Source organism: Piliocolobus tephrosceles, chromosome 4, assembly GCF_002776525.5.
Source record: "Piliocolobus tephrosceles isolate RC106 chromosome 4, ASM277652v3, whole genome shotgun sequence".
NCBI lineage: Eukaryota > Metazoa > Chordata > Mammalia > Primates > Cercopithecidae > Piliocolobus > Piliocolobus tephrosceles.
This window is the reverse complement of record NC_045437.1, coordinates 146,943,975-146,968,748: the sequence shown is the minus strand read 5'-3', so window position 1 is coordinate 146,968,748 and position 24,774 is coordinate 146,943,975. Positions and strand designations below refer to the sequence as shown.

The window sequence follows — 24,774 nt, the reverse complement described above, 5'->3', positions numbered from 1 at the left end:
TCATAAGTAGTATCTGGATCCCTCACATACATAGTTCACAATAGGGTTCCCGCTCCTGTGAGAATCTAATGTCACCTCTGATCTGACATGAAGAAGCAGAGCTCAGGCGGTAACACTGGCTCACCCACCGCTCACCTCCTACTGTGCCTCCTGGTTGTGCAGCCAATCTTCTTTACTAATGTATGGATTCAAATGCTAAACTCTTCCAGAAACACCCTCTCAGACACACCCAGAAATTATTTTTACCAGCTATCTGGGCAGTCCTTAGCCAAGGCAAGTTGACCCATAAAGTTAACCATCACAATAAGTATGTATAGGAAATAGCATTAGCCACGGGGAGATTCAGAGCCCAAGAAGTAAGTACTGATTCTGGTTAGAAGGGGGCAGATGGGGATCAGAATACAAGGAAAACTTCAGCTGCTGACTGTTGCCTTATGCTTTGACAACTATTTTCCTGGCAACTCTCAAGGCTGCTACCTTCTGAAACTCTGAGTAAAAAATCATCCACATTGTTCCAGCTCAGATAGGCGTGGAGATCTGGACCCAGGCCCCAGTTTGTTGCTTATTAGTTGTGTGATCTTGGGTTAACCATTACTTCTACAGACCCCAGATTCCCCATACATAAAATGAAATCTCTTTTCAGACGTAATATTTTATTATTTCTATATCGGGACACATCCTTGTCCTTCATAAATTTGACTATATAATTCAGTAAAGCAGAAATATCTCCATATTTTTTGCTGGAATTATTTTGCACGCTAGTAAAAATTAAAGTGCAAGCTGTATTTTGCTTGATAAATATATAAACATGGTGCTAAACTGTAAATCAGAATTTTCAAATATACCAATAGAAAGCATTAAAACATATGGCCACTTGTTTTCGCATAGTATACTAGCTAGCTGGCTACTACAATAATCTATCTTAGGTTGCTCTTCTATTTTTTTCGTGAAGATATGTGTATCAGAGATTTTAGTGTCTACCATTAACTAATTTTGTTTTTCTTTGAGATGGAGTCTCACTCTGTCACCCTGGCTGGAGTGCAGTGGCACAAACTCAGCTCACTGCAACCTCTGCCCCCACAGGTTCAAGCAATTCTCCAGCTTCAGCCTCCCAAGTAGCTGGGACTACAGGCATATGCCACCACACCCGGCTACTTTTTTTGTATTTTTAGTAGAAACAGGATTTCACCACGTTGGCCAGGCTGGTCTCGAACTCCTAACCTTGTGATCCACCTGCCTCAGCTTCCCAAAGTGCTGGGATTAGAGGCATGAGCCACCCCTGCACCCAGGCTACCATGAACTTTTTAAAGGTTCCCCCACCCTTGTACCCACATCAACATCTTATTTTCTTGCTTTAAAAAAAAAATTATTTTCAGGGCTGCTGGACTTGGCTTTCCTCCTTTCACTAACTGAATGAGAGACTCTCAAGATATGGTTTCCTTATAAACCATTCTACCATAAGAACATATGCACACATACGTTCCTCGCAGCACTATTGACAATAGCAAAGACATGGAATCAACCTAAATACTCATCAATGGTAGACTAGACAAAGAACATGTGGTACATATATACCATGGAATACTACACAGCCATGAAAAAGAACAATATCATGTCCTTTGCAGGAACATGAGTGGAGCTAGATGCCATCATCCTTAGCAAACTTATGCAGGAACAGAAAAACAAATACCACGTGTTCTCACTCGTAAGTGGGAGCTAAAGATGAGAACATATGGACACTTAGAGGGGAACAACACACACTGGGGCCTATTGGAGAGTGGAGGGTGGGAGGAGGGAGAGGATCAGGAAAAATAACTAGTGGGTACTAGGGTTAATAGGTGGATGACAAAATAATCTGTACAACAAACACCCATGACATGAGTTTACCTATGTAACAAACCTGCACATGGACCCCTGAACTTAAAATAAAAGTTAGAAAAAAAGAGATATGATTTCCTGGAATGTTACAAGGGCAAGAGTTACCTTGGTTTCTTCCAGAAAATCCCTCTATGGTGACTACTGGGAACCCTGTGCCTACTCAAGGCTTTGGCTTTGTGTGATACCTCCAAAACTTAGACCTTACTCCAGATAAAGGAGGGGGAATCCTCTGAATTAAGGTTATGGTTCTACTACCTGGCAATTTAGGAGATCAAAATTGAAATTAAATTTAGTCATAGACAGAAATATTATTGTACACTTGAGTTTGTAGACTGAGAGTTTTATTTTTGAGGGATCTGAACTGTATTCAGCAGGGGATAGGCAGCTAAGTAAGGCCAGTGACATGCGAAATATTTGTTTTAGAAAAGTCACTTTGGCAGCAAGGTGAAAGATGGATTGAGCGGTGAGAGACTTGAGAAGGAGAGACCAGTCAGGAGGTGACTGTTGAGACAATGGGGTTGTGTTGGAGGGGATGCAGGGAGACGAGCTAACTCACCGATGGCCTGCTCACCCAACCCGGCTCCCTTTCCTTCGGGACATATGGCTAACATGTTTTCCCAGCTTTCCTTGCTGGGTGTGGCAGTGTTACTGAAATCAGACCAGAGGAACATGGCCAGAAGTGGGGCACTCCATGTGCTGCCTCCCATAGAAGCCACCCTGTGCCCTCTCTTCCTCAGTCTACATGTGTTGCTGGCAGAGCCTCCATGAGGCTGGGTCCCTGATGACTGCATGGAATACATACAAACAAACACACATACCTCTAAACAAATGAGCAAGAAACAAATTTCATCACATTATGATACTGACATTTCCAAGTTCATTTTTTAATGCAGCTAGTGTCATCTTCACTTATATATAATTTCTGAATCTCTCTGGTTAGAGTGGGGCTCAATCCTTTGCATGCACTGTTGGCCCTGCTGTGTACCCATACTTCCTTTATTCAGCCCCTATTATAGGAAACACAGAAAAGTAGAAAGAAGAAAATAAATGTTAAGTATCACCTCACCTGCCAGTGACAGGCACTCCTCTTTATTTTCTCTCACTCCATTTTTTTTCTATGGCAAAAAAGGCTGTGTTTTTTGTTTGTTTGTTTGTTTTAGTTGGAGTTTCGCTCTTGTTGCCCAGACTGGAGTGCAGTGGTGTGATCTCGGCTTACTGCAACCTCTGCCTTCTAGTTTCAAGTGATTCTTTTGCCTCAGCCTCCCAAGTAGCTGGGATTACAGGCACCTGCCACTATGTCTGGCTAATTTTTGTATTTTTAGTAGAGACAGGGTTTCACTATGTTGGCCAAGCTGGTCTTGAACTCCTGACCTTGTGATCTGCCTGCCTTGGCCTCCCAAAGTGCTGGGATTACAGGCGTGAGCCACCATACCCAGCCAGTCTTTTCATATAAACATTACTAGATACATCCCTGAGTTCAAATGTAGCATATCTTATATTTCACATTTAGTGACTTACTTATTCAACATTCATTGAATGCCTAGGTGTCAGTCACTGACTCAATGGTAGGAATGAAAAGGTGAACATGGCATAGTTCCTGCCCTCAAGGAAACTCCAACCTCATGGAGGAGAGAGACACTTCAGCAGATAATGGCAAAATATGTCAGCAGAGTGACAGAGAAAGGAGTTAATAAAGCTAGAAGGAAGGGTTTCTAACATTGTTTTTTTTTAAAAAACGAACATTTGTTCTTTACTATTTGCCAGGAACTCTTCTAATAGTCTTGCAGATATAAATTCATTTAATCCTCCTGGCAATCCCAGGAGAGACATCTCACAGCATCTCAATATTGGAGGTGAGAAAACAATACCACAGAGAGGTTAAGTAACTTGCCCCTTGTTCAACATCTCACAGCTACTTAGTATGGAAGGAGATTCAGCAGTGTGTGTGTGTGTGTGTGTGTGTAAGGTGTGTGTGTGTCTCCCCAGAGTTGCCTTCCTAGAAGCCTCTCAAGGAAGGGAAGAGTAAGTGTGAAAAAGAATGAGTGACTAGTGAGAAACTATGAGTGGGATAATGGTTACCTAGTAAAGCCAAGATGGAACATGTGGCCCAGGTCTTTTGATCTAATCATAGTATACTGGGCTCCAGGAATTGAATCTTAATGTGAGGATATGTTAGGCTCATTTGAGGAAGTCAGATGACTAAACAAGACAATAAAGCTTTAAAGGAGCCTGGCTGAGCTTACAAATTGTGCATAGAAGGAACTGTTCATCAGGTATGTGATGTTTGAAATCATAGTGATCCCACTGGCTAGTAAATGTGAATCAAGTGGTATTCTAGAACATGAGAGCTTTGTAACCCTTTCTCCCTGTGGTTGGTCAAAATTAAACAAGCAGTTAGAAGAGAGAGGGAAAGACTACTTTTCTCTACAATGATGACAGCTCAAAGTGCTGTCACATCCAGAGAGGGAGGATATGCATTGTCACTGACCCAAAGACTAAGTGTTAAGAAAGAAATAAGGTACCTGTGATGATGGATTAGGGGAAGTGGTACTACTGGAGAGAGGGTGAATTTTCAACACAGACCTGAGAACAAGGCTGGCTGGAATCCACCCTTAAATCAGCTGTAAGGCAGCCTTTCAACCTTGCTGTCTTCATCTAAAGGGTATGGAAACAACCATCTGAGCCCTCCCTGTCAAGGGTGCTCTCTCACATGCCTGACATACTTTTGCCCCTTCTATAGGACACCATGAACGGGCCTGCTCTTCTTTCTGCCCCAGGAATTCTTTGATAGCATCCAAGGATTGTTCTTTTCCCCTTAGAGACAATGGTTTTACATCAATGATTCAATGACTATGGCAGACAGAATAATGACCTTCCAAAGATGCTCACTTCCTAATCCCAGGAACCTGTGAACATGTCCCCTTACATGGCAAAAGGGACTTGCCTAACAGATTAAGTGAAGGATCTTGAGATCAGGATGCCATCTAGATTATTTGTGTAAGCTCAGTGTAACTACAAAGGTACTTAAGAGTTAGAGAGGCAAAGGGAGATTTGATGACAGAAGAGAAGGTGATGCAATTTGAGGAGGGCTCAACTTGCTAGTGCTGGCTGTGAAGGTGGAGGAAGAGGACCGCAAGCCCCAGAATGTAAGGGTTTCAGATGCTGGAAAAGACAGATTCTTCCCTAGAGCATCCGGAAAGGATTGCAGCCCTGCTGACACCAAGGTTTTAGCCCAGTGAGACCCATGCCAGACTTCTGATCTCCAGAACTGTAAGATAATAAATTTGTTTTGTTTTAAGCAATGAAATTTGTGGTCAGTTTTTACAGTAGCCATAGAAAATAAATACAATGACCTTTGCCATTTTCTCTCTTTATGAGAGCAAGCAATTCAGAAATCCATAGCTCAAATAAATCTGCTTGTCCTGTCTTGTATCTTCTTAGCCCCATCAAATTTCCTCATTTATCTTGACCTGTGTCAGGCCACATGCGTTGTGACTCTGGCTTTCAAGTCAGCTTTTGAAAAGTGCTTGTTTTCTGTGCTTGGGGAGACATTCTTCCTATACCTGGAATGAAGCCCCCAAGCCTATGTCATGATTTGATTTTGCATCAGTGGGTACACTACATATTTTGAAAGGAGAAGTGGACTTGGGAAAGATTTGGCCTTTATGATTTTGTTAGAGGACTAACAAAATCTCACTCCCTCTTCACTTCTGGAAACTCTTATTTTTAAACATTTTACTGTTTACTGTAGATGTTACCTTGAAACTGGCATTGTATCTGCCCTAGTTTGCGGACAGCAGCCAGAAGATTGAATGGACTGTTAAAATCTGCAGAATTTTAGAGTACAAAGAAACTCTTAGTAAGAAGCCATAGTCACCCAGTTAGGATGGCTCAGCAGGAATCTGGAAGGCAATCTTGGGTTCCTCATTTAAGCAATGTTGGTGTAAAGTTATTGTTGCTCCAAAATTAATCAAGGTTACAGACTCAAGGTTTATTAAGCAAAGTCACCTGTTAATGCAACCTACACTCTTACAAGTTTTTCTTTAGTTCAGTGTTTCCCACAGAGTGGGATGCATACATGTCCCGCCTGCTGGTATTTGATGTGATTTAAAGTGGTTCATGGACAGAGCATTTGATAACATTGAATTATGGAGGGTGAATGTTATTCCTCTATGATTTCTCATTCAATCCCCCTTTGTGCAATCAAGGTTAAATTCTTTGGTATGCTATTAACACTTTCTAACCTGAGCCAATCTGCCTTTTACTATAGGGAGAGCAGGCCATCATCAGAATATTTTTAACAGCTTCATTGAGGTATAATTGACATAAACCAAGCTGCATGTGTTGAAAGTGTACAATTTGAAAAGTTTGACCTATGCAGATAGGTCATAAAACCACTTCCATAATCAAGATAATAACTACTTCTCTCACCCCAAAAGCATTCCTGTGACCCACTGTGATCTCTTCTTCCCACTCTTCTGCTCAATCCCATCCCCAGGCAAATACTGTCCTTCTTTACGTCACTACAGTATGGTGAACTCTTTTTAGGGAGGGTCTGGCTACTTTCACCTAACAAATTTATTTTGAGATTCATCCAAATTTGTGTGTGTATACAGGCAGTTTTCCATTATATAAATAGATCACAATTTGCTTTTCCATTCTCCTGTTGATGGACATTTGGGTTGTTTCCAGCTTTTGCCAATTGCAAATAAAGCTACTGTGAACACTCATGATCGTGTTTTTATAAGGACATATGCTTTCATTGTTCTTGGGCCCATACCCAGGAGTGGAATGGCTGAATCATAAGGTAGTGTATGTTTATCTTTAAGGAAATTACCAAACGATTTTTCAAAGTGGTTGTACCATTTTACATTCATACCAGAAGAGTATGAGGGTGCCAGTTCTTTCATATCCTCCTCAGCACCTATAGTCAGTCTTCTTAATTTTAGCCATTCTAATAGGTTAATAGTCACTTATTGTGGTTTTAAATTGCATTTCCCAATGACTAATGATACTAAGCATCTTTGTGTGTGTGTGTGTGTGTGTGTGTGTGTGTGTGTGTTTAGTAGAGACAGGGTTTCACCATGTTAGCCAGGATGGTTTCGATCTCCTGACCTTGTGATCTGCCCACCTTGGCCTCCCAAAGTGCTGGGATTACAGGCGCGAGCCACCGCACCTGGCCTACTAAGTATCTTTTAATGCTCAATTTGACATCTGTTTCTCTTCTTTGGTGAAGTATTTGTTTAAATCTTTTGCTAATTTTTAAAATTAGGTTGTTTGTCTTATTGAGTTTTGAGAGTTCTTTACCTATATTTGATGTAAGTACTTATTATATATCCAATTTTCAAATGTTTTCTCCAAGTCTGTGGTTTGTCTTTTCATGCTCTTAACAATGTTTTTTGAGAGCAACATTTTAACATTTTGACAAAGTACAATTTTTCAATTGTGTTTATATATTGTGATTTTGTGTCTTATCTAAGAAATCATTGCCTAACTCAAGGCCACAAAGATTTTCCTCTATGTTTTTGTTCTAAAAGTTGTACAATGTTAGGCTTTAAATTTAGGCCTATGATCTACTTTCAGTTAAATTTTGTTTATGGTGTGATGTACAGATTGACGTTAACTCTCTCTCTCTTTTTTGCATACATCAAATTGACCCAGAACATTTATTGAAAAGATTACTTTTTCCACTGTATCATCTTTACACCTTTGTCAAAAACACATTGTCCATATATATGTGGGTCTACTTTTGGTCTCTATTCTATTTTAATGATGTATGTGTCTATCTTTATGCCAATACCACACTGTCTTTGTTACTATAACATTATAATAAATGTCAACATCAGGTAGTATTAGTCTCCAACTTTGTTCTTTGTAAAAGTTATTTTGGCTATATTAGAGCTCCTTTTCACTCCTCTACAAATTTTAGAATCAGCCTGTCAGTTTCAATAAAAAGACATGCTAAGATTTTGTTTGAATTGCATTGATTTCATAAATCATTTGATGGATAATTGACTTCTTAGTATTTAGTCTTCTGACCCATGAGTACCCTATCTCTCTAAATTTGTTTATGTCATCTTCAATTCCTTTCAACTATATTTTGTAGTTTTTATTGTACATACCTTTCATGTTTAGCCATATTTACTCGTAAGTACATAACATTTTTGAAGCTATTGTAAATGCTTTTGTTTTTAAATTTCAATTCTGATTATTTGTTACTAATATTTATAAATACAAATGATTTTAGATGTTGATCTTGTATCCTGTAACACTTTAAACTCAATTATTGGTTCTAGAAGGTTTTTTGTAGATTCTATTACATTTCCTACATAGATGATCATGTTGTCTGCAAATAAAGGCAGCTTTATTTCTTCCTTTTCATCCTGGATGCCTTTTGTTTTCTTTCTCACTTATTTTACAGGCCTGTTGCAGGAAGTCAGGGACCCCGAACAGAGGGACCAACTGAAGCCATGGCAGAAGAACATAAACTGTGAAGATTTCATGGACATTTATTAGTTCCCCAAATTAAGACTTATAATTTCTTACACCTGTCTTTACTGCAATCTCTGAACATAAATTGTGAAGATTTCATGGACACTTATTCACTTTCCCAATCAATACCCTTTTGATTTCTTATGCCTGTCTTCACTTTAATCTCTTAATCCCATCATCTTCATAAACTGAGGAGGATGTATGTTGCCTCAGGACCCTGTGATGATTGCGTTAACTGCACAAATTGTTTATAGAGCATGTGTGCTTAAACAATGTAAAATCTGGGCACCTTGGAAAAAGAACAGGATAACAGCAATGTTCAGGGAACAAGGGAGATAACGTTAAACTCTGACTGCTGGTGAGCCGGGTGGAAAAGAGCCATATTTCTCTTCTTTCAAAAGCAAAGAGGCGAAATATCGCTGAATTCTTTTTCTCAGCAAGGAACATCCCTGAGAAAGAGAATGGCCCCTGAAAGTAGGCCTCTGAAATGGCCGCTTTGGGAGCAACTGTCTTTTATGGTCGAAGGCGAAGTGATGAAATAAACCCTGGTGTCCTGTAGCGCTCCCAGGCTTATTAGGACAAGGAAATTCCCGCCTAATAAATTTTGGTCAGACCAGTTATCTGCTCTCAAACCCTGTCTCCTGATAAGATGTTATCAATGACAACATGTGCCCGAAACTTCATTTGCAATTTTAATTTCACCCCTTCCTGTGGCCCTGTGATCTCACCCTGCCTCCATTTGCCTTATGATATTTTATTACCTTGTGAAGCATGTAATCTCTGTGACCCACACCCTATTCGTACACTCCCTCCCCTTTTGAAAATCGCTAATAAAAACTTGCTGGTTTTATGGCTCAGGGAGCATCACGGAACTTGCCGACATGTGATGTCTGACCCGGACACCCAACTTTAAAATCTCTCTCTTTTGTACTCTTTCCCTTTATTTCTCAGACCAGCTGATGCTTAGGAAAATAGAAAAGAACTCACATTGAATACTGGGAGTGGGGTTTCCCCCGATAATCACTGCCAGTACTGTGTTGAATAGAAGTAGTAAGAGCAGACATCCTTTACTTTGTACCTGATATAAGTGGAAAGCATTAGGCCTTGACCATTGTTTGCTGTTATCTTTACAGTTTAGACATCTTTAATCACATTGAGGAAGTTCCCTCATATCCTTAGTTTGCTGAGATTATTATTCTGTTAGGAAGGAATGTGGGTCTTAGCAAATGCTTTATTTGCATCTATTGAGATGTTCATATGATTTTTCATTTTTAGTTTGTTAATATGATGAATTAGATTGATTTTTCAAATATTAAACAAAATTTTTAATCTTGGGATATATCCCACTTGGTAACGATGTATTATTGTTTCTACATCTTGTTGGATTTGATTTGCTAAAATTTTATTTAAACATTTTACTCCTACGTTCTTGAGGATTTGTGGTCTATAGTTTTCTTTTCTTGTAATGTGTTTGGTTTCAGTATCACTGTAATGTTGCTCTCAGATAATGAGTTGTTAAGTATCCTTTCCTATTCAATTTCTGAAAGAGTGTTTGCAGAATTGGTATTATTTCCTCCCTAACTATTTGGTAGTGAAGTGGCATTGTTCATTTGGGGTAATACCCGAGGTTTGTTGCCCCATGCGAAGGAAATCAAGGACACACATGGAGTGAGGTTAAGAGTGGAGGTTTAAAGAAAGAGAAAGGAGAACGGCTCTCTTTCCTGCAAGAGAGAGGGGCGCCCGAGTGGGACTTCTCATCCTTTGATGAAATGCATGGGGTCTTATAGACTGGGTTGAGGAGGTGGTGTCTGATTTATGTAGGACCCAAAGATTGGTTGGACCAGGTGTGATATTTACATAGCACAGCAAAGAAACTGGCCACCCCACCCTAATCTTTTATTATGGAAATTGTTTTTAACCTGGCCATTGGCCATGTTTTCTACTCCTTACTGTACACGTGGTTGATAAAGAGAAGGAAAGATGGAGCCTCAGTGTTGGATACACCTAACCCCCAGGTAGCCTTTTCCTATTGTTACAGCTGCTGGCATTCACCCATGCAAACTTCCAGCTTGCTTATCTATGTTTGCAGCTCGATTTTACAGGCTGCTTTTTGTTAGAAAAGAAATTATTTGGGAGGTGCTTTTTGTTTAAAAGGAAATCTTACCAAGGACTTCCTTACCCTCACTATCTACCTAAATAATCTCTTAGTAACGCCTACATTATTAGCATTCACCAATAAAACCATTGGAGCCTGGGGTTTTATTTGTGAGAAGATTTATGATCATAAATTCAATTTCTTTAATAGGTATTAAAGTATGTAGGTTATCTACTTCTTCTTGAGTGAACTTTGATAGTTTGTATCTTTCAAGGAGTTAGTCTATTTCATCTAAGTTATCAAATGTATTGGCATAAAGTTTATAATGTTCACTCATCTAAAAAAATCTATAGAATAGGCGGTGATGTCACCTCTCTCATTCTGGATGTTGGTAGTTTGTATCTTTTCTGCTTTTTTTTCTGATCATTTTGGCTAGAGGGCTAAAAATTACTATATTGATCTTCTCCAAGAACCACCTTTTAGTTTCATAGATTTTTCTCTATTTTTCTTCTGCTTTCTGTTTCAGTAATTTCTGCTCTAACCTTTATTTTTTGGCTTATTTTAGGTTTTATTTGCTCTTTTTTTCCCTAGTACCTTAAGATGGAATCAATGTTATTGATACTCGACTTTATTTCTTTCCTAACATAGACATTTAGTGCTCAAAATTTCCTGTAAGTACTGCTTATGTGCTATTCCACATATTTTGTATTTGTGTACATGATATGTTGTATTTTCAATTTCATGCAGCTTAAGATACTTTCTAATTTCCATTTTGATTTTTCTTTGGACTCATGGGCTATTTAGAAGTGTGTTATTTAGTTTCCAAATATTTGGGGGATTTTTCAGAGATTTCTCTGTTACTGATTTGTATTTTAATTTCACTGTGGTCAGAGAGTTATTTTGTATGACTTGCATCCTTTCAAATTTGTTGATACTTATATATTTAGAATGTGGTCTACTTTGGTAAGTGTACCATGTACACTTAATAAAAACTTGTATTATGCTGATTTTGGATAAAGTGCTCTATAATTGTGAATTAGATAAAGTTGGTTGATAATGTTCAAATGAGTCCTTAGTGATTTTCTGTCTACTCATTCTATCAATTAATGAGGAAGAGGTTTTGAAACCTCTGAATATAGACATATGTGGATATGTGTACTTCTTCTTTGCTTCATTTGAACTTTGTTACTAGATGTATAAACACTTAAAAGTGTTACATCCTTTTGATGAATTGACCTCTTTAAATTATTAATAGAATTATATGCAATACTTTTGTTTATTCTGAAATCTATTTTGATATTACTATAGCTACCAGCTTTCTTTTGACTATGGTTAACATAGTACATTTTAATATCCTTTTACTTTTAACTTATTTGTATCTTTATAATTAAAGTCCTTTTCTGTAGGCAGCATATATTTAGACCATTTACATTTAATGTAATTATTGATGTGGTTAAGTTTACATCTGTTGTCTTGCTGTTCATTTTCTATTTGTGTTATCTGTTCTTTCTTTCCATTTTTCTCTTTCTCTTCCTTCTTTTGGATTTTTAAAATAATTTAACTGATCTTTGTTGGTTTATTAGCCATATTCCTGACTTTGTTATTTTAGTGTTTGCTTTATGATTTATAATATACATCTTTAGCTTATCACATTCTAACTTCAAATGACATTATACTACTTCACCAATAATATTACACTTCCATTTCTTCCCTCCCTACTGTTGCCTTACATAGATACACATTATAAACCCAATACCACATTGTTATTTTTGTTTAATCAGTCAGTTATATTTTAAAGAAAGTTAAATAGTAAAAAAAAAAAAAAAAATTCAGATATTTACCAAATCCAATGCTCCTCATTCCTTTCAGTAAAGCCACATTTCTACATTTCCAGAAGTTTTTCTTCTTCCTGAAGACCTTCCAGTAATATTTCTTGTAGGGCAAGTGATGAATACTTTTAGCTTTTGTATGTCTGAAAAAGTCTTTATGTCACCTTCATTTTTGAGGGTTATTTTTCCTTGATACAGGTTTCTAGGTTGTAGTCCCTTTAATACTTTAAAGAGGATGCTCCACTGTCTTATTTCTTGCATTGCTTGCAATGAGAAATATGTTGACATCCTTATCCTTGTTGCTTTCTACAATCATGTCTTTCTTTTTCCTTTGGCTTCTTTTAAGATTTTCTTTTTAACACTGGTTTTCGAAATTTTATTATGGTATGCCCTAGCAAAGTTTCATTGAGCTTGTGAGATCTATGATTTTATGATTTGTATTAAATTTGGAAAATTTAAGGCCATTATTTCTTCAATTATTCTTTTCCGTCCTCTCTCCATCTCATCTCCTTTATGGCCTCCAAATACACATTTTATTATACTGCTTAAAATTGTCCTATAGCTATTAGATTTTTTTAATTAAAAATTATCGGTACTGTTTTATTTTATATTATTTCTATTGCTATGTCTTAATGTCTATGAATCTTTTCTTATGCAATGTCTAATTTGTCATTAATCTGGTTAGTATGTTTTTTACTTTAAATGGTGTATTTTTCAGTTCTAGAAGTTTGAATTTGCTCTTTTTAAAACTAACTGGCCAGCTCTGGTGGCTCATGCCTGTAATCCCAGCACTTAGGAAGGCTGGGGAGGGTGAATCACCTGAGGTCATGAGTTCAAGACCAGCCTGGCCAACATGGTGAAACCCCGTCTCTACTAAAAATGCAACAATTAGCTGGGTGTGGTGGTGCATGCCTATAATCCCAGCTACTTGGGAGGCTGAGGCAGAAGAGGCAGGAGAATCACTTGAACCTGGGAGGTGAAGGTTGCAGTGAGCCGAGATTGTACCACCTAACTCCAGCCTGGGCAACAGAGCAAGACTCTGTCTCTCTTTCTCTTTTTCTTGCTCTCTCTCTCTCTATATATATACACACATACACACATATATATCTATATACATATATATACACATATGTATATACACATTTATTTTTGACTTTACCTGACATCTTTAAAAACGGGATATAGTTGTCAAAATAGTTAGTGTCCTTGTCTGCTAATTCTAATACCTATGCTACTAACCTTCCATTTATGATTGATACTCATTTTCAATTTTTAATATGTAATATCATTTTCTTTTTAAAATAAGTCAATTGAAGTCTAAAAAGTTGAGTCAATTTTAAGAAAAATATTTAGTAAATAATAGTAAAGATGATAAATAGCTATGATAAATAATATGATAGTGATAAGCAAATGATGGAAGTTTGAGGAAATGATGCTTAAGCTTATTTGTAAGGTGTAGGTAATGCTGGGTATTAGAATCTATTCATCGGGACTTGGCTAAGGCATATTTGCCCCTGAAATTTATCAAGCTCAAGTCCATTAGTCCTTGTGGGTGGTGTTGAGGATCACAAGATTTCTTGAGTTACAAGATACTCAGATTTCACAGAGCCTCCTAGGATAAAAGAAGAGATTTTGCAGTGGCTAGCTAATATAGCCTGTCGCTAAAAATATGATGTTTACTCCATTGACCTCTTACAGTGTATGGGAGGTAATGTGTTTTGTTGAGGGCAGGGGAGGTTGGTGTGGGACTTGGGAGATGTATAATACTGAACTAAGAAGAGATTTGTTTGTTTTTCCTCTGTAGTCTTGCTAAAAAGTGAAAGGTGGGAGACATCACCTAATCCATCTCTTCTGTGGCTATTTGTCTATAAAAGGTAAATGAAATCTCTCAAGTTATTGCCAGCCTGACTAGTATTTCCTATAGCATATCTTGGCACTAGTAACATTCTTCATTTTCCTCAAGGGGTGGGACTAGAAGACCTATACTCTATGAGGATGATAAATACTTCCATGTTAAGTTTAGTTGTGAGGCTTGACTGTAAATTTTATAACACAAGCTAACAATATCTATTTCCTTTTCTCTGCCTCAACAAAAAAATAAGATACTACAAATTAAACCATAGACTGCTGAACTGTCTTGCTCATCCATGCATCCCTGGCAGCTAATTAAGTGCCTGGGGCAGAGCAGGCATTCCTTAAATATATGCTAGAAGGGAAGCAAGGAAAGGAGAAAGAAAGGAAGAGGGAAGAAAGAAAAGAAGAATGGGGAAGGAATGTAGTCCAAGTGGCAACTGAGCCTCCCAAGTGGAACGTGAGCTCCATAAGAACAGTGACTTATGTGTTCCCCATCACTGAGCTCACTGACTGGCATACTGTGAGCACTTTATTCTTATTTGTCAGACACATGCATGAATGAGAACAGACATAGTCCATGCTTTCTCTGTCTAATGAGAACAATAAAGGTATTCATATATGGTTATAGTTACTGTGGTGATAAGTGTTTTCAAGGCAAAACTGTAACAACAGAAAAAAAGAGAATACGGTGCCACTAGCCTAGCCCTTGGTTATAAGGTAGAATTTCTCCAAGAAATGACTACTGATTGGGCTGAGACCCGAAGGATGATAAAAGTTGGCCAGGAAAAGAGTTGGGGGAATCAGAGTAAATACTTACCTCTATCCCAGGGTTCTATGGATTTTGACCAATTTATTCAATTATAGAGATTCCATAAAACCCAGTATTGCCAAATCCAATGTAATTTATTTTTAAATTATCTCATTTTGGGAGAGCAATCACCACTGTATCATCTAGCCAAATAATACGTATTTACAGCTGTGTCATTTCTGTGCTTATCAGTCATGTTACTCAAAAGGAAGGGTCACATCTCCATCAAACTTGATAGGGGAAAAAACACTTCTGTAGGCATTTTTCCCATTAGAGAAAATGATAGAGTCAGGTTTTCTTCCAACCTTCAGCACTGCCTGGTGTCCTAAAGTCCTTCCACACCAGAAGTATTTGACCCACAAAACACTCCAAGGAGAAGAACCAAGGAGTCATGGAGGATCCAACAGTGCCTCCATAGTGTTAGAGGGAAGTAGAGGAAGTGCACAAAGGCACAGATAACTGAATGAGCTCAGCAGGGTGGAAGGATATCACAGGATGAATGTCATCATTGTCACCCAAAATTTTTACTGACAACTCATGCAAGGCCTGACACGATTTGGTCACTGTCTACCTTTCTAAATTCACCATCTCCATTTTCTCTCACTCCTACTCCATACCATCCTTATATCCTGGCTAACCACCTTACAGCTATTTTAGCCTCCTTTCTGTGCCTCAAACAGGCTGAGTAGCTCTTGCTTTGGAGCTTTTGTGTTTTGGCATGCTCTTTCCCTGATTATCACATAACCAGCTTCTTTTTAACCTTCAGTGCAGGATCAACTACTGCCTCTTCAGAAAGGCCCTCCCTAAATATTCAAGGAAATGATTTATTTTACTAATTTACTTCTCTTTCTGTCTCTAGAAGGTAAGCCCCATGAGGGCACGAGCTATCACCTATGCTATTCTTAACTATAACCTCAGAGTTAGCACAATACTTTACGTATAGTAGGTGCTCAATAAATAGTTTTAAATGAGTGAACTAAAATCAGACATAACATTTGGTTGTAGTCAAATTTATAAGCAAAATAATTCTGATAAAAGAAGTGGTGGAGCTATTTGGTTTGATATGACACATAAAAAGAAACAGTTGATTGATTTTTAACTTTTTAGTTTGATGACAGGGCTCACCAAATAACGCCAAGATCGTATGCTTTCATTTAAATGACGTATATCAGCTTTTGTTGGCACTATTGCTGTCACAGAAATGGCAAATAAACCAGCTGTGACCCCTAAGAGACTGTCTGCTCTAGTTGATGAAAACAAAAATTGCTGTTTTGGCTCGATCTGGAGGCTAGGTATATAGAGAAAATCTAAATTTATATCTAGCCTTCATATAAACTCATCTGTTTGCCATTTGCCTGGTACAATTGAAAGTACCATTCTCACAGCCAGCCTGCCTGTAATGATTTCTAATACTTGCTGCTCCCAATGTGGTCAGAACTATGTCCCTAACATAATATGCAAACACTAACTTTTGCAGATGTCAATAATTATGCAGGTTTATCAGTCTAGAAGGTCAGCACATATTATAGAGGAGGCAGTTTAGGCTGATTAGAAAGCTCGAACACTGATAACAACTTGAACATCTCTTATTGTTGAAAACAAACAAAAAGCCCAGCAGCTCTTTCCTATGATTTATTCCTTAAGGATGCTGTGAGAAAGATGATTGCATCAGACTGTCCAGATCACAGGCTGATGGCATCAAGCTTTTGCTACTCGCACTTGTATCCTTCATCAGGAAGCACAAAGAAACACAAAGGCTGTGCGGCAAGGCAGGAAAGGCAGAGAAAAGAAAGAGGCTCCCTCTGAGGTCCAAGAATTATTACTAAGGCCAAGGCGGGGAGGGCTGTGAAGGCAGAGAATCTGGGTTTGAATCCAGGGCCTATCACTCACTGGCTGTAGGATCCAAGATAGATTATCTAATCCCTCCCAGGCTTAATTTTCTGTCTGTAAAATAAGAAAAATAACGTTTTCCTTCTAGGTTGTTGTGAGGATTAAATAGTATAATAAATACATAGTCCTTTTAAATTAAAAATTGCTATGGAAATACCAGGTATTAATTATATTCATAGGTGCTTCTCCTTCCCCATTTTTAATAGATTTTGGAAAAATAGTAGAAATGTCTGGGCATCAAAAGCCCTGTGGTCTTTTGAAGCATCCTGAATGTTGGAAAGACAATGAATATGTAGTAGGAAAAATTCAGGCATGAACAACCTGGGTCTGAATTCTGCCTCCATCACTTCCTGTGTGACCCTGGGCATGTTCCTAGACTTCTCTTTACCTTTTTCCTCATCAATAAAATAGGAATCCTAAGAGTAGTTCCCTTAAGGGCCATTGCAAAATTAAATGAGATAAATGAGTTATGCTTCATAATTAGCAGGATTATCTATGGAATGAAATTGCTGACTAGCCTTTAAGGTGATGTATTCTAATTCCGTAGATCAGGAACAGTGCGTGGACACCTTCATTTTCAGAAGTTCTAAGTAACTCTGATACATACATATCTGTGGTTGAGACCTGTTGTTGCCATGAAGCAAAATGTCACCATGCTTTCTTGTTGTTTATAGAACAGGTCCATAACGATCCTACTCACGGCTAAGAGATTTTTCTTCTTGACCTTCTCAGGTCTCAGTTTTCATGTCATTACATGGGCATAATAAGGTCAAACCTTACAGAGTGCCTATAAAGAACAGTGTTTATGAGTATAGACTCTGCAGTAAGACTATATGACATGAAAGGAACTCTCATCACACCATGGAAAGGGTAGATATCAATGTAGTTTGTTTCCTTTTCTTCCCCTGATGTGTATTCATATGTCTGGTCTAGTGGGTGAGGGAGCCTAGCCTCCTGCCCACCTTCCATATCCTCATCTCTGCATGGTTTCATTGTTCCTTCATCACCATATGTGCCACGACTCTTAAATAATAAAAAATGATTCGATTTCTTTGTGGAAAACTGCTTCTGAAAAAAGTCAATGTTAGTGCCAGTGAAGAAAAGGAAGAGAAAGTGAAAGGGGTATGAAAAAGCGTTCTTAGCCAGAGAAAACTAGTTTGGTACAGAATCACTAATGATCTGAAATCATCTGAATTTTATGGAGGAAATTGTGTGTTCACAAGTACAGATATTCCCATAAGATTTGGGATAATTTCTAGTAAAATCTAAGAGCTGTCTATATTATGGAAATCGATGTTGGCCCCTCACTCTCCACGGCCATATCAAGCCTACAACTAATTGGACCTGCCAGCCACAATCACCCAATCTGTGTTACCACCAGACAGAAACTCACTTTTTGCCTTTGTGAAGCGGGTTATTCTGTGTCGTCTGCCATCTGTGTGGTCTTTGCAGTCTCCCATATGTTGAACACAAGAATGAAAGCCTGGCTCACGGCCCTTTTTCAGCAGGGATAACACAACCATGTGCTTACTGAGTGTGTAATTGAACAATCAGCTCAGACCCCCTTTTCTTTAGAACCTCAGGCAGAGATTAAATTTTCACTCTGCGATCAGCTTCATGTCTCTTCCCTTGAGGACTAGGGTGGCAGATTTTCCTCCCCTCCCTGTGAATTGTGCTGGTCCATTATTAAATTTTTTTGCTGCTGAATGAGGAAATCCAGGAGACATGAGGTGATTTCAAAAGTACATATTTCTTTTCTTTTCTTTTTTTTTGGTAAGGCCTATGGTGAAAGAACACAACTAGATTATTTTAGGACTTTATTTTTTGAAAAGAAAATTAGTGGTCTCTGGGAAATTATACATATTTGAAAAAAATTCAAGTTACAGTAATTCAAGTAATTAGGAAGCTAGTTTTGACAACAGTGAAAATACCAGCTGAGCTCCTAAGGATCCAGGGTTCATCACAGGGGGTGAGAAGAAGAGGAATAGCAATTTAGGCACAAGATACATGGAGCAACTTGTCCCTGTAAGATATGGCTGCTGTGTGTCCCATCTTGCAGGAGCAGAAGCAGATTTTCTGCAAGGTTATTGTGATTCACTTGCAACTCCTCCTGCCCCTTACAACACAGCAGTACGAACCATGTTGCTCCTTTGAGGATTTTAAGATTGAGCTCAGGGTGGCAGTTTCTTATGACTATGCTCAAGGCACTGAGGGCATCACTTTACCTCCAAAATTCAATTAAGCCTCCTAATATCTTCATGGGAGGTCATTATTGTTACCCAAATCTAAAGCAGGAAAAATGGAACTTAGGGATGTGAAATAACATGTTCTCTGTGGACAGCTTGGGAGCAGTGGAGCTGGAATTCAAATCAGGCCTGATAGATGTCAGGGTCTGTGCTCTTTAGCGTTATGTTGTGAGGCCTCAGCTAAGGACCGTCCTCCTTTTGCTTACCAGGAAGCTTCAGCATGAGCACTCCCTCCCACTGGAAGTAAATATCTGTGAAAATTTCAGACAACTCTCCTTCTTCTCTTCTCTACCACCCTACATTTGTCTTTATTTCCACAAGATCCATGTTTATTTAGATTTCTAATATTCTTTTGGGGACTTTATCTTACCTAGTTTAACACTTCACCAGATATACTCATCCATCTGTCCATCTATCCATCCATACATCCATCCATCCATCCACCCATCCATCCACCCACCCACCCATCTATCCATTCATCTGTCCATCCATCCATCTACTTTTTTATTCCTTCAACATCCCTTGATGAATATATATTGATTAACCAGACATGGTGGCTCACACCTATAATCTGAGTGACTTGGGAGGCTAAAGCAGGAAGTTTGCTTGAGGCCAGGAGTTTGAGACCAGTCTGGGCAACACAGTGAGACCCCAACTCTCTCTCTCTCTATATATATATATATACACACACACACAGTAGACTATAGGCTCCAAGTTAAGTGCTCAGAATATAATAAATGGTGAACAAAATAGTCATGATTCCTGACCTCGCTGAGTTTATAGCCTAGCAGGGGAGACAGAAATCAATCAAATAGTCACACATAACTACAAATTGTGACAAGTACCTTAAAGAAGTGGAAGAAGTTGTGAGTGCACCTAATAGGTTGTCCAGGCTTGGCCTACGGGAGTTGGAAAGGCCTCCCAAGGGAAGTGCTATTTCAGCTGAAAGCTGAAAGTTGAGTAAGCTCCTGAAACAGCTATCACTCACTGAGTGCAGACTAGGTATCAGGGTTGACTCTAAGCACTTTTCATGTAGTAACTCAATACAGCCCTACCTATTATTTTCCAGAACCCATTCTCTTAACCATACTCCACTGATTCCCATATAGGTGGAGAAGAGGGGAGAAAGACTCCTTACCAAGTGCACAGGAGTTTGAGGCTGGAGCTGGAGCACAGAAGACAGAGGGGAGCAGTGTGTGATGAAACCAGTCAGGTCAGAGGGGACGATGCTGAGGCCATTGGCCTTACTTTGAAGAGTTTTGAGAAATCACTGTCTTTTCTTTCTTAAGCTAGGGAAGTGACAAGATCAGTTCTGTGTTTTCAAAGATTACTTTGGCTGCCGTGTGAACACTGGAGTATAGGAGGGTAGGGTTGGTGTCGGGAGAACAACTAGGATATTATCGCTATTCTCCAAGAAAGTATTTGAACAAGGGTGGTAGCTCTGGAAATGGGGGATAAATAGATGGGTTAAGGGGTACAGGTGGGTAGTCATGTATTCAACTCCAGTTACGTGTGCAAAACCTCATGTTGGTTTATACAATAAGATAGCCTTAAAATGTATCTCCACTCTTAGTTGCTTTGGTACATCTCCCCTAGTCCCTAAGAGATATCCTTTTCACTCTTCAGTTAGAAGTCCTCCAGGTGGGAAAGTTTTTTGGGGGGCAGGTGATTGTTTCTTACAATCACAGATTTCCCTGAGTCTTGAAGACTTTGGGACTCATGCAGTTAACCTGCAGGCAACAGAATTAAACATCTTGGCACACTTGTAGAAGTTATTTGACATTGACAAGAGGAGTTGAGACAAATCTAAACTCAACAAGCCCGTGACTGTTGTCGGTTCAGTGCTTCAATTTGAAGACAAAACAAAACAAAAAACTGTCATAGACTCCATAAGCTGAGTGGCAGTTTAAAGGGTAATTTAAAAATATTTTATAACTAGGAAATAAAGGTCTTACTGTGATAACATGCCCATAAATGTATGAGAACCGTGTCAACCCTATATTTATTAAGATTCTTATGAGATTTTTTAAGCTAAATGGAAAAGTGAGAGGCCAAACGTTCTTGCTTGCAAATAGGACAGAATTTCAGCAGGTACTGACTTTCAAAAATTCAGACATAGCAGAAACATCTTTATAGTTTATAAATATAATCATATTATGGATGCTCACACATATAAGCAAAATGAATTAGGGAGCCGAAACATTTACTCACCTAATTATTACCCCCAAAATTGTCAAACGAGAAATTTGAGGCAAAACATGTTTTTGTTTTTGGCAAATGTGTCTTGTTTTGTTTTATTCATGGAACTGATGTTTGAATTTGAATAATGGAGCAAGGATATGTTAAATTCATTCAGAGCGATGGAATTGTTTTGGAGCTGAAAGAATATTATTAATAGACCATGGAACTGGGAATGGTGTTTCTGCCTTTTCACATTTGCACATACAACGCATGGAGAATTTAGATAGGATCAAGAGTTTCTTACTTAGTATTATCCCTAAAGTGATGGCTGGAGGTCACTATAGTTCTAGAGAGTCCTGCAAAGCTGCAGCTCCCTAGGAAGGCAGAGCACCCAGTTAAATCACCAGGAAGAATCCCATCTGAAGCAACGTGTTTATGGGTTTAATACTTCTGCAAACATATACTCATTAGATTGTCACAGCCATGTGAGGAGGTTAGGGCCAATTCTGTGAGCTCCATTTCAGGGCTGAGGGTAACAGAAACACAGTGAACCATCTGTAGTAGGGGAAATGACCAAAGGTGATGAGGCTTATTAGCAATCATTAGGTGCAGACCTCCATTCTCAGGAATGCACATCCAATGGGTTTGCCAACAAAGAGGCATCCTCCTCCCTCCCTCCTGCCCTCCTTCTCTCCCTTTCTCTCTGTCTTTCTCCCTTACTTCCTCTCTCCATGTATATTTATGAAAAGGTTCTGAGAACAATACTGTGGTAGTCACTGATGAGAGAACCAAGGCAATAAGCCAGATTACCCAAGCCAAAAACAAAACAAAACTGTTCCTAGAAAAAAGAAGAGTATAATTTCTGAGCCAAATTTTAAGAATGGTGAGCCAAAATTCAGATAATTGAGGTAAATGGTTTGTTTTGTCTATTTGACTTAATTAGCTAAATAACATCCTTATCTCTAATTATATCTTGGTGGTAGAACCCCAAATCATAAGAGATCCCTGCCCTTGGGCAATTTGGGGCAAGTTGCTTCAGTTATAAATTAAGTTTCCTCGGTCATAAAATGATTAAAGTGTAGTGAAGATTGAATGAAATGATACATGAAACTGCTTGGCACATAGGGAACCCACAGTAATAACTGGTTATTGTTTATATTAAGGTGGGATGTGAGTAAGAACTTACAAGGATGAGAGGGAAGGTGGGAGGGGCTTCCAGGGAACCAATATTTGTGAAATATCTATGTAACAGGGTACTCACCAAAAAGGTGTGTTTTCTCTCTCTCTCTGCATGTTGGCCGTGACTCGAATGTACCCGTCTTGGGCCCCACTGAGGTTGCAGATCCCTATAACCAGAGAAATGGGGTTGCCCTTAGCACCCCCCATAACAGGCACTTCCTCATTACTGACAGTCCTTAGATAAAGCATTACATCTTCTTGACCCACAGGATGAGGAAGTGATTCCCTTTTCAATTCCTTCTCAGTGCTGATTTCACCAAGCAGAAAGTCTAAGTTCAGAGCTACAAATCTGTAACACATATCTTTTACACTTCATAAACTCCATCTTTAAAAAAAGCAGGTCAGAAACTCAGAATCTTAGACAGCCTTCTAGTTAGAATTTATACTTTAAAAAATTTTCTGTTTGTGGTGATTTTTTAACAATGAAAATAATAATATAAACTTTCATTTTAAATAATTTTGGGTAAAAAGAGGAGGTGTTTTAAAAGAATATTAAGGAAGCATTAAGCAACTATGATCAAAACATAAAGATGAGTTGGTGTGCCGACGTGACAAAAATCATGGCCATCACATTAAAATGGCTAAAGTTTGGAAATTGCTGCTCTTGCCAAAAGAAAACTGCTACTGTTCTTCATGGTCTTATGATCAATCTCTCAGCCTTATTTTAAAGCCATCCAAGACTGTCTGCTCCAAGAAAATGATGAGTTGATAGACATGGCTGTCTGAACCCACCTATCAGCGTGGCAATGTCTGCATTCTGGAAATGAACAATAAAAGCTTCTGTACAGGGACTGCACATAGTGAGCCTGAGATAAATTTCTAGAGGGGAAAGAAGTGACCTAACCAAAAAAGATCAAACCTTTATTAGGTCCCTTCATCCAACTATGTTCCAGAAGACTGTTCGACGTGGGCGTGAGGTGGATTTGGAGATGAAATGTCCAAAGAAAACAAGAGCAGTAATAGGATAAGAAGAAACCTTTTCTTGGCATCAGTGTACTTATTATATTCTTACTGCATGCTCCTCTGATCAACCTAATAAATTCTCCTTTCTCTTCGAAAATGGCATGAGCACATTACTTTGTAGTCAGCAGCAAACATACTGTACATACTCCAAGAAGAAAAAGGAATCTAAATAGAAAATTCTTATCAAGTGAAAAGAACCCACAAGGCCTTTACCTTCATGAGCTTACTTAGTATATGTACTAGGTTAATTCACTTCCAAATAAGTATGGGTATCACATTTCTAAGATGAGGAAAAAGGTTCACAGGAGTTAAGTAACATTCCTGAAGCAAACAGAAGAGATGGAGCAAGAATCCAAACTTACGCCTGACATCCTTTTGTTTTTCACGGTATGTTCTAATTGGATGAAGCAATGTTTTTGTTTTGCTTTCTTATTTTTTTTTTTAATTAATAGAAATGGAGGTTCACTACGTTGCCCAGACTGGTCTCAAACTCCTGGGCTCATATGATGCTCCCACTTTAGCCTCTCAAAGTGTTGGGATTACAGGCATGAGCTACTGTGCTCAGTCTGTTTTCTTATTTTTTAATCAGGACCTGCATATAAGATGTAAAACTTCTGTCTCCTTTTTTTTTAAATTTGAGATACCTTTATCTGCCAGCAATTTTTTCAGATGTACAAAGCAAGTTTGGATTCATTTTGCTGTTTCATTTGTTGATGCAATAAATTGTTGATGATGTGATAAATCTATGACCAAGCAGAGAGCTTAGATGACTCTTTCTATGGTGTTTTCTCTACATATGTATGGTTCAACTTGTTTTGTGTTCATTCACTGGTTGATTCATTTGACCATATTTATCAAATGTTTACTCTGCACTTTTGCATTGGACTTAGTCTTCTGTGTCTATCCACAAGCAAATTGGAACCAGCCTTCAATTTGTCAACGTCACATATCCTCATGGATAAATGCTCAAGTGTGTTGTGCACACCATTGTTATGTTAAACGCATTCCTGACATGCGTTATCATCATATCAACTTGGGCAGAAGTCCTCCCCAGAGAAGGTGAGTGAAGATGAGATCAGAAACATGTGTTTTGTTGAGAGAAATGATTTTTAGAAATCATTTCTTTCTGGTTTTTCTTCCTGTTTTAAAAGAACCAAATAAGAGAAAACCTCCACAAGCAAAACAAATGGTAGCTTCAGCACCTGGATGGTCTCCAACAGATCTTCATAAATATCAAGGTGCACAAACACTTTTTCTCTCTCTTAACTCACCCTCCCAGCACGGTGCTCAGAGTCCTGG

General features: G+C 38.5%; 1 pseudogene; it reads right to left on the bottom strand.

Annotated features, from left to right (window-relative positions):
- The window catches only part of LOC111523290, a 48,171-nt pseudogene extending 25,470 nt beyond the window's left edge, over window positions 1-22,701 (bottom strand).
- Between the last annotated feature and the right edge of the window lie 2,073 nt (window positions 22,702-24,774).